This window comes from Oryctolagus cuniculus, chromosome 5 (genome assembly GCF_964237555.1).
Source record: "Oryctolagus cuniculus chromosome 5, mOryCun1.1, whole genome shotgun sequence".
Taxonomy (NCBI): domain Eukaryota; kingdom Metazoa; phylum Chordata; class Mammalia; order Lagomorpha; family Leporidae; genus Oryctolagus; species Oryctolagus cuniculus.
Genome location: NC_091436.1, coordinates 164,322,395 through 164,338,462, shown reverse-complemented (window position 1 = coordinate 164,338,462; position 16,068 = coordinate 164,322,395). Strand labels below are relative to the sequence as shown.

Below are 16,068 nucleotides of genomic sequence, written 5' to 3'. Positions count from 1 at the left end.
AGCCTTCTTGGTTGGCTTCCTCCATCGATAGGCCTTCTCTTGCCTGTGGCTATAATCACAAAAGGCCACCTTCCTATCTACCTTGTCCATAACCACTGTAGTCCTTGTCCTAAGAACCGGTGTGAAAGCAGCAAAACACCTTGAACACAGGCATGACCGTACAGGTGTGTGACACATTCAGGTAAATTGACATATGTGGAACATGGTCCATCCTGGCTCTGAGTGGGTACACAGGTTAGCAGATTCCTCTGGCCCAAGTCATCTGCCATCCCCATTCCTTCCTGGATTCTGTCCTCATTCTCTAATGAGGTTTTTACCACTCTCTTTAGAGTAGCAGTGTTCAACCTTGGCCTGATGAGCAGAGTGGACAAAATCATCTGGAGAGAGGTCGTAAGTCCTAATATTCATGCGAGTTGAGTCTCAGACCAACTAAGCCAGAGTCTCTGGGGGTGTGAGGGGAGTGAGATCCGGACAACAAGATTTGGCTTTGTTTTGCAGCCCCCTAGTGATGCTGATATGCAACCAAAATTGAGGACAAATGCTCCAGCCCTCACTCCTCACAGAATGGCTGAAACCCAGCAATATTAGCCTTGCCTGGGAGTGTGTGAGACATGCAGAATCTGAGGCCCCTTCTTAGACCTACTGAGTCGGAACCTGCACATTAACAATGCACACAGGGGATTGGTGTGCACAGGAAGGTGTGAGAAGCACTATGCAACTCAACAACTTAGATCCCTGTCCCAGAGCTTATCATGGTTTTCACTGAACCTACTGGTAATTCCCAGGTCTTGTCTGATCTCCTCCACTTTCTTGTGTCTGCCTCTTTCTGTCTTTTATTTCTTGCCTACCATCTGTCCTATTTTGTGCTCTAACTACAGCGTGCACACAAGTACCCTCCCCCCCAACCATACATACATACAGTCAGCCCTCCGTATCCTTGCCCAACTCTACAGTCAGCCAACCACAGATCAAAAATATTCTAAAAAAAAAGTCATCTATACTCAACATATGCCCAATCTTCATGTATGACATTATTTCTCAAACAATATAGTACAGCAACTATTTACATACTATTTCCATAATCTCAGGTATTATAAATAATGTAGACAATTTATACAGGGAAATGTGCATAGGTCATAGGCAAACACTACCATTTCATTTAAGGGATTTGGGTATCTGTGCACTTTGGTGCCCTCAGAGCCTGCTGGAACCAGGCCCCTGTAGATAACAAAGGATAACTGTGTATTTCAGCATCCGATAAACTATGCACTGGTGAAGTGTACACGTCCACAATCAAGACAGAATCCTTACTCCCATCCTCACTCTCTCCCTGTTCTCCTCTCAACCCACATCTGTGAACCATTAATTGGCTCTCTGCCCTTGGGAGCTGTCTAGAATTTTAGACAAAGGCAGTCATGCAGTATGTGATTTCTTTTCCCTTTGGAGTCCCGGCTGCTTCACCCAGACTCTATTACCTGGAAATTCTCCCAAAGCCATGTTATTGTTCTAGACAATTCTAGAGTTACAGAGCCAGTGTGTCCCAGCCTCCCCTCCGCACTTGAAAGTGGAAGCCTTGATGCATCTGAACCGTTGGCCTGGCCAAGTTTTGGCGGGGGCCAGGGTTCCAGCAGTACTCTCTGTACAGAAAAACTACAGCTTCGTTTCTCAAGGGAAACCAGGCAGAGGTGATACACAAAGAAGTGAAAACTGGGTTTGAGGTCAGGATCTCTAAATACATGGAAGAATACTTTTATTCTGAAAGACAGTAAGGTGAGGATACATAAGGGCTCTTCCAGAAGTTCGTAGAAAATGCACACTTTCTGTTGAGCCCATTTTCCTTTGGTTTTTTGAAGCCCCCTTGTATGTGAAGGACCTTGAATGCACACAGTCTGTGTGCTTACTATCTGATTTGATGGCTATCAACTAAAATGTCTGGAAAATGAAGGGCTACTGGGGGGAATTTTCATTTTCTTACAATAGTGGTTTGTGACTACTGTAATAATAAATGCCTTAGCCAAACCACGCAAAATATTGTTGAGACAGAATCTCCTTGTAAGACCAATGAGGTCTGGAAGTGCCATTCGGGAATGTTTTTGAAGGAAGAAACTAGAATGCTTTCCTTTAATGTAAGTTGCTTATAAAGTTATTCTGTAAGATATTAGAGTCACTATAATTTAAACAATCGATCTAAAAACAGATCAATGGATCCAACTAGCCCAGGAACAGATATGGCTGTGTGCATGTATCTTTCTGTCTATGAAATTAGTCTATAATAAAGGAACTACCAGGAAGAATGATTAGAGATTCATTAAATCCAGATGAAAAAATAGGCTGTTAGGGAAAAGTAAAGTTTCTGTATGTCAGAATAAACTACAAATTAATTTAAAATCTAAATTCAAATATTGGAAGCACAGGAAACCAAGAATAAAAATAGATGAATATTTGTTTGATATATAGATGGGAAAGTTTCATCCAAACAAAAGTAATTTAAAAATCACAAATGAATCTATCAGTACATCTTATTCAATGCAAAGATAAAAGTTTTGAATTTCAGATATAATAGAATTTAAAGTATGTGACAAACTAGGGAAATATTTGCAGTCATAGGAAATGTTGGTAAATTTTCCCTAGATGTAAAGAATTCCAGTGAATTGATAAGAAAATCATACAGAACATTAAAAAGTTAACAAAGGACAGCTAGTTCACAAGAGAGGAAACACGAATGGAAAATAATAAAAATATGAAAACAGCTTTGGGTAGTAGTCCAGGAACTGCAAGTTAATGTGAGAATGGAACATCATTCTTAGCTGTTGGTAAATGTATGAATATACTTGTAATTTGCATATGTGGGTGGATTAGACTTACACCAGTAACATGTGCTGAAATGCCAGTGTACTGCTGAGACTGTAATGGTTACAATGTTTTGAAAAGCACCTTGGTAATTATACCATTAACTTAAAAAATACCCAGGGTCTTTGATCTATAAGATTATGAATCTATCTATTCAGTGGAAATAATTAAAAGGTGCATCCAAATGTACATGTAGAGTTTGTTCATCGCAGTATTACTTAAAATGCTGTAAAAAACTGGGGAGAAAATGGAAATCCCCCCCAATTTTTCTACACAATGTAATAGTCATTTAGTCATTAAAATACACTGTGGAAGAACTCTTGGTGATATCGAGGCTGCTTTTGTAGCAAAATGAAAACTCATATATGAACTTTGTACAGTTATGTTCAAAAATAAAAAGAAAACCCTGAAGTTAGTTCAGTCAAGATAACAGATCCATGCATCTGTCTTCCTTATTCCTGCTGGTGCTGGCAGTGGCTGGACAGTAAGTCCTCTGACTTCACTATACGGAAGAGGAGGCCAGAAGGAGTCCCATAAGCATCTCTGGAAGAGCTGAGGGATGCTTGGAGAAAAAAATGCAAAGGGGGTGGGGGCACGAGAAGAGGCAAGGAAGACATCCAGAAAACCCCCATCTGCCTACAGGGCTCCTCCCCCTCCCCACCCCCTCCCCTCCCCCTCCCCTCCCCCTCCCCTCCCCCTCCCCCCTCCCTCCATTCCTTCCTTTTTTTTTTTTGGTAAGAGAACACAGAAAAGTAGGAAATGGCCACAGATAAGAGAAAAAGTCCCCAGAACTGAAGAAAGACTTACCAAACATGGTAAATGAAAGCAACCAAACCAGCAAAAAAAAAAGGCAGCATCTACTCTCAGGCTGACTAAATATCAAGCCCTTTGACTATAATGCTTATTAAAAAGACATTATCTCGAAAAGTAAGACACAAAAACCTGTCAAAATTGCAAAGAAAAGGATAAACTTTAAAGGCTTTAAACTCTGTGCTCTAAATCAAATTAAAATATCAGTAGTGATTCATTTTCTTTTTAAAAATTTATTTTCAAAAATTGAAATTTATTTAAAAATTTGTTAACATATCTTATATTAAATATTCTTACTATAAAATAATAATAAATAAGGAAAACTTGGAGATGATCAATACTTTTATGGCGTAGATTCTTGTGTTGATTTCATAATTGTGCACTTATCTCTAAACTTATCAAGTTTTATAATTGCATATGTATAGCTTGCTATATATCAACTCCTACCTTAATAAAGTGACTTTAACATTTTCTCTGATCTATATGCAATAAATAAATTGCAATTTCTAGCTCTGTTCACCAAAAAGAACAAGAAAACACAACCAAAGTCGTAGCAATGTGTACCCGAAAGCATGAATTATGGTCTCTAACTACCGTTCTCCACTTATGCCCACTCCACCTCCAACTCAGAGGTACCTGGGCTCTCCAAGAGAAATGACTCATTACAGCTGTGGGCGAGGAAATGTGGAAGACAAATCTGAATTATTTCTTCCTGCTGGAAGACAAGCAAATGACCAAAGATTCTGGAAGCCATGACAAGGAACCTGAGCCAGCTTAAAAGGACTCTCACATGCAAGGACGGAAAAAAACCTAAATATCGAAAGTAATAGTCACTCTCAAGACCAAGAACACACCGAATATTTCAGTATTATAAATTCATAATGATTTCAAAGATGCATTGGCTACCTTTCTAAAGTGCTAAGAACCAGTTCATTAATCTGAAAACTGAGCAGTAAGGAAGAGAGAGGTATCCAAATTCTACCTCAAGACAACAAATTGATGCTAATAATTGTAGAAGGAATGATAGAATTAGAATATCACCATTTTGCAATTCTAATGAAATAATGGTTCTAGGCTGAAATTTTTGGTTAGAAGAGCAAACTTCATAATGGATGAATGAGACTAGCAAAACCTCATCCTATGGACTAACCCAAGGTATCTCTTTTTAGTCGAATGCCCTGGGAAGCACATGGCATGACCTAGGAAGTATTTTTTTTCTGTTCACCCTGCCTCTGCCCTCCCCCACAATATTTGAAGCAAAATCTGATCTAGGCTTGGAGATCTAATTAAGTGCTCACCAGAAAACATCAAAGGGATGAAAGAAACATGTTTCATGACACCTGAGGATGGAACAAGCAAAATTCAGAATATGGAAAGTTCCGCATTTTAAACAAGGTCATAGTATGAAAAAAATATAATGAACATTGCTCTAGAATAAAAATAGCTAAAAGACATACGAGCCAAGTTTAATTTATGGAGCCTGATTCAAATATAAAGATATGCAAAAGATATTTTTCATGCATTGGGGGAGATTTGATGAAGAACTGTTTGGTTTTTATTGGCTTTAATAATTATGCAGTCATTGGCCGGTGCCAAGGCTCACTAGGCTAATCCTCCGCCTGCGGCACCGGCACCCCTGGTTCTAGTCCTGGTCAGGGCGCCGGATTCTGTCCCGGTTGCCCCTCTTCCAGGCCAGCTCTCTGCTGTGGCCAGGGAGTGCAGTGGAGGATGGCCCAAGTGCTTGGGCCCTGCACCCCATGGGAGACCAGGAAAAGCACCTGGCTCCTGCCTTCGGATCAGCGCAGTGCGCCAGCCACTGTGGCCATTGGAGGGTGAACCAACGGCAAAGGAAGACCTTTCTCTCTGTCTCTCTCTCTCACTGTCCACTCTGCCTGTCAATAAATAAATAAATAAATAATTATGCAGTCATGTCAGGCACATGCTCTGAGAGATGTGTCTTGGTTGATTTTATTGTTGTGCAGACATGATAGAGTGTACTTACACAAACTAAGACAGCTACCACATGGCTAGTCACCATGATCTCCAGGGACCACACCCGCCGTCAGCTGCAGATTGAAGTGTCGTTATGTGGCACGTGACTATACATAATGAGGGTCCTTGGAAAGGTTTGTGGAAAAGTGAAATGAAAGGTATGAATTTATTTTGCTGCAAAGCATTGAAATCCACGCACTTGTTTGTAATATGCATTTTCAGTGTCGTCTGAAACACATGTTTTACTAAAATAAAAATCTTTGAATTTCATTTACCATGAACCTATTGAAGAACCCCCATCTATGTAGGTGTGTATATATATATTTGTATATAAGTATGTACATATATGATATATGTACACATATAATATACACACACAGATACACACACAAATGCAAACACAAATAACTACATACATACATGTATTTGCCTATATTTAAAAATACGCATGCTGAAATATTACAGGGGTAAAGTAAGATGATGACCGAGATTTGTCTGAAAATACTAAGGCAAAAAATAGGGGAAAAGAGAACAGACAAAGCTGATGTGGCAAAATCCTTTCTACTGTTGAGTCTGGGAGATGTGCAACTAGGTATTCATTGCACTATTCTCTCTACTTTTTTATTTTTATGATAAAAATAAACTTTTCTAAAGGGTGTAAGAGGAAACTGCATACATGAAAGTATCCACAATGTTTCTGATTGAATGTGGAAGTTAAATATTATGAAGATGCAAATTCTACCCAAATTAGTCCACACAGTCAATGCGAATGCAACCAAAACTCCACGCAGAGTTTTTAGAGGTATGCAATGCTGATGTCAAAAGTCTGCCTGGAAAAAAAAATGAAAATGCAGCTAACAAAATAAAATGTTGAAAGAGATGGTCAACTGGAGGACTTACCCAACGGCAAATTGAGTTTATTTTTTTAAAGATTTATTTATTTATTTAAAAGGCAGAGTTACACAGAGAGAGAAGGAGAGGCAGAGAGAGGTCTTCCATCTGCTGGTTCACTCCCCAGATGGCACAACGGCTGGAGCTGTGTCAATCCGAAGCCAGGAGCCAGGAGCTTCCTCCAGGTCTCCGATGTGGGTTCAGGGGCCCGAGCACTTGAGCCATCTTCTATTGCTTTCCCAGGACACAGCAGAGAGCTGGATCAGAAGTGGAGCAGCCAGGACTTGAACCAGTGCCCATATGGGATGCTGGCACTGCAGGTGGCAGCTTTACCCTCTATGCCACAGCACTGGCCCTAAAAATTGAGTTTTTATTCCCAATCCATCTGCATTCTCTGCCACAGTACTAGCAGACTTTCCCTCTAACGGTAGAAATTCCCTCTTGATTTTGAGCTGGTGCATGCTTGGTTCATGGGCTGTTAGAAGGGCTGTGAGCAGGGGGTTGCACAAACTTGCACAACTGAGCATATGTTCTTACAACTCTTGTATCATCGCAAGAAAAACATGCCTCAGCAAGATGACAGGTCAAAGGAGGGGGAGCACCTCCGTGGCTGTGCAGGGAGAGAGAGCATCTCTCAAGGTACTCTCACCTGAAGCAGAGCTGGCTAGTTCAGCCCAGTCTAGATTAGCCCAACCCCCTGCTTATTGCTGTCTGTTTGCTCTTTCTTTAAATGGTGCATTGCTGTGATGATCGCTAATGGAAATGAAGCTATAGTTAATGCTAATATTGAAACAGCACTACACAAATACTTGGATGGGGCTAGTGTACATTAGATCTTCGTGTAAGATGAAGATGGAATTTGAAATCAATAGGAAGGGCAGGCAGTAGGCACAACTGCTAAGATGCTGCTTGGGACACACTCCTATCCCAAATTAGAATGCCTGGGTTTGAATCTGTGTCCTGCTTTCCGTCCCAGCCCCATGACGATCCAGCCCCATGACGATGTGCCTCCTGGGAGGTAGCAGGTGGTGGTCCAAATGCTTGAATCCTTGCCACCCACATGGGAGACCAAGACTGAGTTCCTGGCTTCTGGCTTTGGCCTGGCTCAACCCCAGCTGCATGGACATTGGGGAGTGAATCAACAGATGGAAAAATTCTTTCTGTCTCTCTCTGCCTTTCAAATAAAAATGAATGAATGGGCCGGCGCCACGGCTCACTAGGCTAATCCTCTGCCTAGCGGCGCCGGCACACCGGGTTCTAGTCCCGGTCGGGGCACCGGATTCTGTCCCGGTTGCCCCTCTTCCAGGCCAGCTCTCTGCTGTGGCCAGGGAGTGCAGTGGAGGATGGCCCAGGTGCTTGGGCCCTGCACCCCATGGGAGACCAGGAAAAGCACCTGGCTCCTGGCTCCTGCCATTGGATCAGCGCGGTGCGCCGGCCGCGGCGGCCATTGGAGGGTGAACCAACGGCAAAGGAAGACCTTTCTCTCTGTCTCTCTCTCTCATGTCCACTCTGCCTGTCAAAAAAAAAAAAATGAATGAATGAATGAAACCCACGGGTAATGAGAGATGTGATCAATACACGGTATTTTGATAAACAATCATAAGCTCCCTTCTCCTACCACATAGAACATTTACTGAGGCTGGCATTGTGGCACAGCAGGTTAAGCCTCTGGGTGGGACACCGGCATCCCTTCAAGTTCAAGTTCAAGTTCAGTTCAAGTTCCAGTTGCTAACTTCTTCTTCTTCTTCTTCTTCTTTTTTTTTTTGACAGGCAGAGTTAGACAGTGAGAGAGAGAGAGAGAGACAGAGAAAGGTCTTCCTTCCATTGGTTCACCCCCTAAATGGCCGCTACAGCCAGTGCTGCGCCAATCCAAAGCCAGGAGCCAGGAGCTTCCTCCTAGTCTCCCATGGGGTGCAGGGCCCAAGCACTTGGGCCATCCTCCACTGCACTCCCGGGTCACAGCAGAGAGCTGGCCTGGAAGAGGAGCACCCGGGACAGAACTGGCGCCCCAACCCGGTGTGCCGGTGCCGCTAGGCGGAGGATTAGCCTAGTGAGCCATGACCCCAGCCAGTTGCTCACTTCTGATCCAGCTCCCTGCGAGTGCTCCTGGGAAAACAGCAGAGGATGGATCCAGTACTTGGGCCCCTACCACTCATGTGGGGAGACTTGGTTGGTGTTCCAAGTTCCTGGGTTAAGCCTGACTCAGCACCAGCTGTTCCAACCATTTTGGGAATGAACAGCAGACGGAAGATCTCTCCCTCTCTCTCTGTAACCACGTATTTCAAATAAATAAACCTTTTTAAAAATTGAAAATAAAATTTACAATAGATTTGAGGTACATGTATGTCTCTTTCTTCATTCACCAGTTATGAACATGCAGAGAAATGGAACATTACTCAACAAACATCTAACAAGCAATTCAACCTCACTGATCACTACAGACAGAGCAATTAAAATAACCATGAAATACCAGGACTTTCGACTGAAGTTGCAAATATTTAATAATAACACCCAATGCCAAAGAAGGGATGAAGAAACCAACAGGCTCATGTATTGTGGCTGTGTTGTAAAATAGTGAGGCCTTTTAGAAGGGAGATTTGGTAGTATCTATGCAAATTTAAAATTTAAATTCTCTTTGACCAGGCAATGTTCTTTCTAGGCATCTACACAAACACGTGTACAAGATACATGGGCAACACTCTATACAGCATGGTGTGCTATCATGAAAATTGTTATAATTAACTAGGTATAAATAAAATCTAATCTCTGCACTTCTAAATAGTTTGAAGTAAAAGACCAATGATGGTACAACTGTATGCATCAGTCATTAAAAAGAACATGTATGTACTGATATAGAAAACTCTCCAGGACATATTGAAGTATTGAGTGAGAAACTAAAGTTCGAAACAACAGGTATAACACAATCTCACTTGTCTTTTAAAAATCCAAATTGTATAGGGACATACAGAACTCTATTGTATCAATTTACAGCAAAGTATCTAGAACACATAGATGGTCAAAGGTGATTTTCTCTGGGGTCTTTCTGGGATTGGAAGGCTGGTTTGTGTACTTGAGAAGGAGAATGTATCCAATTAATTGTCAATTAAAAATGAAAAATCACACACAGACACATTTAAAGGATAGACATACACCAAAGTGTTAACAACTGGTATCTCTGATTTGTAGATTTCTGAGTTCTTTTCACAGTCTCATGGTTTGTTATTTCTACAATAAGACTTCTATCAACAGGAAAATTATTTGTTAAAGTGTGTTTGCATTTGACTGTAGCTACCTCTTCAATGAGAACCTAACGAGTCCAGTTTCTGTGTCTGATGTTTTCTCTCTGAGCACCACTCCTTCCTGCACCAAAGTCCTTATTAAATCCTGTTGTGGAAACCTGCCTTCTTCCTTTATGTCCACGGCACCTGCCCTAACACAGGGGGAGACCAAGCCCCGTGTCCTGACTGCCCCACGAATGGTGTGGCAGCACTCATTTATTGAACAAGCACTATTTATTATTTATTGAACAAGCATTATTTATTATGTATTATTTATTGAACAAGCAAGTGCTCAGTATAAACACAACAACTTTCTAAGTGTTGTATAGAAACATTAACCCATTAACACTCCCTATGTCCCGTGAAGAAGGTATTACAGATGGGAGACTGGGATGGGAGACTGAGCCAAGAGAATTCCCCGAGGCCACCCTGTGAGTGAGAGGAGACGTGAGCAAACGAACAGCCTCCCAAGTCAGCTGTGACTCTTGGGTCCAGGGACTCGGGTCCGTGGATGCCCGGCACCCAGCGCAGTGCCTTACCACTTGGTAGGAAACCAATAACCGTCTACCGAAAGAATGACAGATGGAGACGGTATTCGGAGCTTGGAGAGTGAGAGACAAGTGCAAGATAATGAAGGATTTACCTTTGGGCTGTGGGTTCTTATTGATGGGAAGTTATAAATTTAGGTGGCAAACTCTGAGTAGGAAGGAGTTCTGCAGCTCAGGACCGGGCCACCCTTTGCCTTCCAGCAGCGGAATTAAATCTTACCTGAGAACGGGCAGGCATGATCACAAATCCTCAACAAGGCACGGAAGTCAAATGGGAAGCCTGGATTTTAATTTTAAATTTATTTATGATTTTGAAAGAAGATTGAGGGTGGAGACTGGCGCTTTATTTCCCCTGTGTTGATTCAGATCTGTCACTTTAAAATACAGTTGTCCAAAGCTAGGTTTAAAAAATTTTTACATCACTATGGAAACTCCAAAAAGCTCCCTGTTGTTGAAAGGCTAATAAAAACAGGAACATTTTAATCATTTGCCGCTGAAGATTTGTATTGTTGGCTTTTGGATGTGAGTTTTGTTTAAGTTTTTGGCTGGTTTGCAAGGAGCACTGTGTTCAGAGAGATGGTGGGTCTCCACTTGGTAGAAAATTGAAGGCATAAAGAGCCCATGGTTCTAGAAACAGTTAGAAGGTAGGCGTGTGTGAGCTGTCACCTTCGACAGCATGCAGAACGAGGGGTGCTCCGTGCAGATAAAGAGGAGCAACTCCATGGGCTTACTGCCATGTTTTGGTCAGACCACCATCACCCCGATAACTCTCAAGAGGAAAACAGGCAACATGTGGTCTCGCTGGCGAATCTCACAGCCAGGTGACTGACCATTTACACCAGAGGAGTAGTAAAGAGTGATGACCTCATTTGTTTTACTGTTCCTTTGGTGGAAATCATGCGGTGGTTAAAAAAAGAAAGTTGTGGGTTGTGAAATTTTAGGACTCGCTTCTAAGGTCAGTTTCAAGCACCGTTGGAAACCACCACTGGCCTCCCCACCCAGAGAGACTAAGAATTTATAACAAACACGTAAAAGTAATTGCCCAGCTTTATTGATTTTAGTATCTGAATGGCCTCTTTGGGAGAAGGAGAGGCATTCATTACCACCTGGGTTCAGAATTTCCTCCTGCTTATTTACATGCAATTTTAAAGTTAAAGCAATTTTAAAGTCAAGTCATTAGGCTCAGACCTATCAACGCAAGCTCAGGAACCAAAGGAGTGGACAGTTAGCCCAGTGGTGAAGATGATGGTGAGGATACATCCCACAGCCCATATCCAAGTGCCTGGGTTGCGTTCCCGGCTCCAGCTCCCGGTCCCATCTGTCTGCTAAGGCACATCCTGGATGCCAACAGTGATGGCTCAAGTAACTGGGTCCTTGTCACCCACATGGGAGACCTGGATTGCCTTCCTAGCTCCCAGCATCAGCCTTAGCCCAGTGCCAGATGTTCCGGGTGGGCTCCTGGGGAGTGAACCAGTGGATGGGAGCAAACTCTGTCTGTCTCTCTCAAAAAGATTCTGATTCTTTAAAAAAGCAAGCAAGAAAACTCATGCCAGGAGGGTTATCCAATATTTCCAAAGGGCTATCAGCTTAAGTCAAGATGTGATTTTGTTTCTAATCCTTTAGAAGGAATAGTGGTTTGCCTCCTGCAAGAAGGCAAAAACTCATCAGCTTTTCAGTAAAGGGGGCCAGGGGTGCAGGAAGCACTGCTCTCTATAAAAGCCGAGTGTCACTATGAACGAGGGAAGACTTGGGCTGGAGGCATGTAACCCCTCTCAGAGGCAGTGGCCTCAAGGCAGAGCAAATGTGACTGGATTGGTGTCATCATGATATGTTTTTCCATCTCCAAGTAAATCAGAAGGGGCGGCATCCTCCAGCAGACAGTGCGTGCTGTTGGCAGGTTAGGATAACTCCCTGTCTGTGAGGGTTGTGAAACACGGGCACATATTAAGGAATGGCATTTCCGGTGTCTGCTTTTTATTCTGGAACATTCCAAAGCCATTAAAAGGGTTTAATATAGCCACCCCGAGCCTTGTCTTATACCTACTCATGCGTCTGTGAAACACAGGCAAGTGCGTTCTCAACTGTTGGACCCATGGACAGTCCTTGCAAACACGTAGTGTTATACTATGGTGCATACTGGCTTGGAAAGTTTATTTGATTTGTGCTAATTTACCAGTTTTGCTGGTTAAGGACTTTTTCTTGTACTTTTGGTTCAGATATCTTCAGAGGCTAGACTATTATTCATGAAGCAATTCTACAAAGAAAATGTCAGAGCTTCTTTACTTAGTACATTATCCTCCAGGGGAGCCTGGCCCTGTGTTGTCAGCCTTCAGTTTTTTTTCCACAGAAAATTTTCCTTTGATCTTATTGCTACCAACCTGGCTTGCTTTATTTATTTATTTATTTATTTACTTACTTACTTATTTTTAAGGGTAGAGCTTTCTAACTCTGATAGATCATCATAGAAGCTTCTCCGCTGCCCATCTACTTCTTGTTTCTCTTGCTACACACAAGGCTGTAGACCAGTGGCTTTTGTTTGCAAATAAAAGAATTTGATGGTCAGGATACCTAAATTTTAGCCTGACTTTGTGCCCTAGTTTTCACTATGACTGTGAGATATTTATACGACATCACAGAACCTGTTTTCTTTCTTGAAATATGAGCCGAAGAATCTACTCCCTGACGCTCACAGCAATGGTTACCAATTCAGCTCAGCAAACAATTATTGATCACTTGCTCTTTGCCAGGCATGGTGTAAGGCCAAATGAGATAAGGAAAGGGTTGCACAAGGGAGATGTGTTTTTGGAAGAATATAAAACGCTCCACATAGAAGGATCATAAATCACATGCATTGGTAGATGGATGTGATGATGCGTTAGTTGCCGCCAACTCTACTCCTTTTAGAAATTCCTTGTAAACAGCTTTGGACTTTGATGCTTGGGTCGCCTCTCTGCCATTGAAGAGAATGTTTACTCCGAGCTCACTGGGATCGCTTCTCATCACAGCTGCACACCCAATCATCCTCAATTGGTATCCAAAGGAAGAAGTAGCCTTCAAGGGATTCAGACACGGGACAGAATCTGCAGGGGCTATGGCCAAAGATCCTAGTGGATGCCTGAAGGTGGGACAGCACTGAACTCTGTCAATACCGTGTTTTCTCCCAGATGCCCAAAGGCTTTGCACATAGACCCAAAGCTCATCTGCTCCTGCAGGTGTTACGCCCTAGGGCCTCCTTTGCATCGTTACTCTGAGACTTTGGGGCCATTACTGAGTAAAGCACATGTTACTTGAACATAAGCATTGCAATGCCATGAGTTAATGCAACCATGACGGTACTAAGTGACTAACAGGTGGGTAGGAGGTACAATGTGGATATGCTGGACACAGGGATTATTTACGCCCTGGGCAGGATGGAGTTGGATGGTGCAAGATTTCATCTTGCTACTCAGGATAACTAAGAAATTATTTATTTCTGAAATTTTCCATTTAATATTTAGAACATGGTTGACTATGGGTAACTGAAACCATTTTATTAAACGGAAGGCCTGAATAAATAACTGCTTTAAATTTCACATAAGCTTTATTGAACTTTCCTGAAAATTCAATTATCCAACTATTTGATTACTATTGTATGCAAGCAGTATTCTAAGGGCCAAAGCAGGTATTAAGATAAACCCCTGACTGATCTCTTCACATGCCCTAATGGCGTCAGAGGCTCCTATTTTAAGTTCTGGATGTGCCCTGACTTATTTTAGTACTTTTTACTACTGTAGCTCATTTTTTATCAGTAGCTGCTTTACAAAATCCTTGCCAGCAGCTCAATGAAGGCAAAGATGGGATCTGGTTTTTTTTCCCTTGCCATATCCCCAGTGCCTAATTCCCCACTGACTCTGAGTATTGGTGAATGAATAAATAATGCTGTTGTACTGTGCATGGGTAATTATGTTGTCACAGCACGGAGGAGGGAGACACACTGTCAATATTTGTGGACTGATGGGTGCATGGCTGTAGTCAGAGGGTATGAATCCTGGTCAAGGCCTCCAGGAGGAGGGGGTGTTGATCCCCGCCCCCTGAAAATCCCAGTCTTGGCGAATTAGTTCAGCGTGCAGAGGAGGATCCTAAACATCATACATAATTTCAGAGCAAGTCGCCTAAGGATGCATTTTACAACAAAATACAAACTGATCATGTCTGTTTACTCTCCGTTAAAACTATCCAAGATATTATAAGTAGATTCCTTTATATTGATTTAAATAAATTTCTTTGAAAGAAACATGAAAAATTACATTGAATACAAAAGGTAGAGATGTCAGATACTGATTTGGCGTCAGATGAGACACCTACACACACGCATCTCCCACAAACACACGCCCTCCCACACTCCATATACACTGTTGATGTTTCCCAAGGCGGGGAGGCCCACATTCACATAGACAGCTTACGTGACATGATAAGGTGATGTGAGCCTATAGGTATTTAGTTAGAATTGTTAAATCAACATGGCAAACATTTATTTAACATCAAGACCATGCCGGGCACAGTGCTAGATGCCAGGGAGAGAGGCTGACTGAGGTCTGGAAGATTCCATCATGGGCAGTGTAGGGAGGGATCAAGATATTGAGAGCAGACCTTGTGGAAATAATCAGTGCCCAAGCTGATGTAACAACTAAATACCATCCGGTGTGCTAGGCACAGGCCTCAGAAATCCACGTCTCTCAGAACCCACTGTCTGGCACTAATGCTAGACTACCAAACCAGAATGTTCTAAATCTGAATAGTGAAATACACTCAGTAATTCAGAACTCCTGACTGGGTACAAAAACAAGATGAATTCATAACAAATGCCCAACTCGCTTCTGCTGCCTTTGTGGGCACCGTTCTGTCTCCAGCACTCCAGAGAAGGGCTCCTTCATGGGATGGACCTAAAGCCTGGGTAGCCCTAGTCACTTAAAACCCAAGCAATAATTCTCCCCACATCCTCTCCTGGCCTCCCTGGTGTGGTATTGCTATCGATCCCCATTAATGATTTAGTGATTAAGGAGGATAAATTGGCTATGAACGCAAAACAGTCTGAAGAACCCCCAAGAACACAGTGAAAACATCTTCCATCAATAAATGCTGCATAGGCGCTGGTATAGCCAGTAAAGCCACTTTGTAGGGGCTGTGGCATAGCTGGTAAAGCTGCAGTGCCGGCATCCGGCTTGGGCAGCGGTTTGAGTCCCAGCTGCTCCACTTCCGATCCAGCGCTCTGCGATAGTCTGGGAAAGCAGTACAGGATGGACACTTGGACCCCTGCACCTGTGTGGGAGACCCAGAGGAAGCTCCAGGCTCCTGGCTTCAGATCGGCCCCGCTCCTGCCATTGTGGTCATTTGGGGAGTGAACAAGTGGATGCAAGATTCTCTCTCTGTCTCTCTTTCTCTATCTCTGCTTCTCTGTAATTCTGCCTTTCAAATAAATAAATAAATCTTTAAAAAATAAATACATGCTGTGTGTGATGGTGTAACTTTCTTTTTTTAAATTTTTTTGACAGGCAGAGTGGGCAGTGAGAGAGAGAGACAGAGAGAAAGGTCTTCCTTTGCTGTTGGTTCACCCTCCAATGGCCGCCACGGCCGGTGCGCTGTGGCCGGCGCACCGCGCTGATCCGATGGCAGGAGCCAGGTGTTTCTCCTGGTCTCCCGTGGGGTGCAGGGCCCAAGCA

The 16,068-nt window shown here is 42.8% G+C and overlaps 1 protein-coding gene across 1 annotated transcript in view; it reads right to left on the bottom strand.

Moving 5' to 3' along the window:
• Positions 1 to 16,068, bottom strand: part of F13A1 (coagulation factor XIII A chain) — a 185,187-nt gene that overhangs the window by 106,000 nt on the left and 63,119 nt on the right. The window lies entirely within an intron of this gene.